Below are 1,721 nucleotides of genomic sequence, written 5' to 3'. Positions count from 1 at the left end.
GGAGTTCCCGTTGTGGCGCAGTGGTTAACGAATCCGACTAGGAACCATGAGGTTGCGGGTTCGATCCCTGCCCTTGCTCAGTGGGTTAACGATCCGGCGTTGCCGTGAGCTGTGGTGTAGGTTGCAGACGCGGCTCGGATCCCGCGTTGCTGTGGCTCTGGCGTAGGCCGGTGGCTACAGCTCCGATTCGACCCCTAGCCTGGGAACCTCCATATGCCGCGGGAGCGGCCCAAGAAATAGCGAAAAGACAAAAAAAAAAAAAAAAAGAATTTATTGGAGTTCCTGTTGTGGCGCAGTGGTTAACGAATCCGACTAGGAACCATGAGGTTGCGGGTTCCGTCCCTGCCCTTGCTCAGTGGGTTGACGATCCGGCGTTGCCCTGAGCTGTGGTGTAGGTTGCAGACGCGGCTCGGATCCCACGTTGCTACGGCTCTGGCATAGGCTGGTGGCTACAGCTCCGATTTGACCCCTAGCCTGGGAACCTCCATATACCGTGAGAACAACCCTAGAAAAGAAAAAAAAAAAAAAAAAAAAAAAAAAAAGCCTAATAAAATTAAGGCCTAAGCTTCTTAGCTAGAAATTCAAGGCCTTCCACAACTAATTCCTGGCCTTTCAAGCTTCACTCCCATTACTCTTTATAGATATAGCCTGCTACAGTCAAGCATATTTATTATCATGTCTAGAAACATTTGTACATTATACTTCTCTCACGTAGGATCTCACATCACTACATCTGCCATGTGCCCATTATTACAGCCTTTTCTCTTTTAGAAAACACCCAAGCCTGCAGAATCATTTTTTCTCTGACCTTCATCATCATCATTTGTACCCTTCACTTAACAATTCATCACCGTCAATTACCTAAAACTATTTCTCTTGCTACCAGTCTAGTTCACACCTTCATTAATAATAGCCCAGATTGTAACAATAACCTCCAAAAGATTCCTCTGCCTCAGTCTAGAGTCACTATCTTCAAAACTATTTTCTATTGATTATGAATATTATCCTTCTAGAACTAGTCTTTGATCATGACACCCAGAAAATTGTCATTAGCTCTCACCAAAGCTTTAGAATAATACCTAAACTTGTGGCATGGCATCCACAAGTTTAGATACTGGCTGTCTTCATTCAGATCTTACCATCAATCAAGTGAGTCCACTGGACATTCCAAGTTTGTCTTGTGCTTTCCTTCTTCTAGGCTTCAACACATTTTCACTGCAAGTAGAAATTCTTCACTCTCATTTTAATTCCATTGTTTTACCCATCCTTCAGGACTCCCTTGAAATGTGACTTTCCCTAACAGTTTTTCCCTGATAACATTTTTTTGAGAGACATGTTCTCTAAATACTTTATATTCTCATTTGACTATTACCTTTCTGCTGTCACTTATCACATTCTGCCTTGTGTTACACTTGTGTGCCTATTTCTTTTATTAGACAAGGTTCTTGAAAACAGCGATCAAGACTTAATCATCATATTACCACCCAATGCCTAAACTAATTTCTTGGTATGAGATCATTTACTGTTAATAATGAATTGTTGAACTGTCATGTTTACCACTAGAAAAGAAATTCGCTTAAATCAGTAAGTCGTATTTTATACTCTTTTGTCTCCCCGGAGGTTTATAGTACAAAGATAGATAGATGGATAATACGTACCTATATAGATATATCCTACATACTTGCTTTGCCATAGTTTCAGAAAAAGGAAACATTATTCAT

This window comes from Sus scrofa, chromosome 10 (genome assembly GCF_054392235.1).
Source record: "Sus scrofa isolate SSC_HxYL_T2T_F1_AM1 chromosome 10, Sscrofa_HxYL_maternal_Yorkshire_Landrace_v2.0, whole genome shotgun sequence".
Taxonomy (NCBI): domain Eukaryota; kingdom Metazoa; phylum Chordata; class Mammalia; order Artiodactyla; family Suidae; genus Sus; species Sus scrofa.
The sequence above is the reverse complement of the archived record's forward strand: the minus strand, read 5'-3'. Positions refer to the sequence as shown.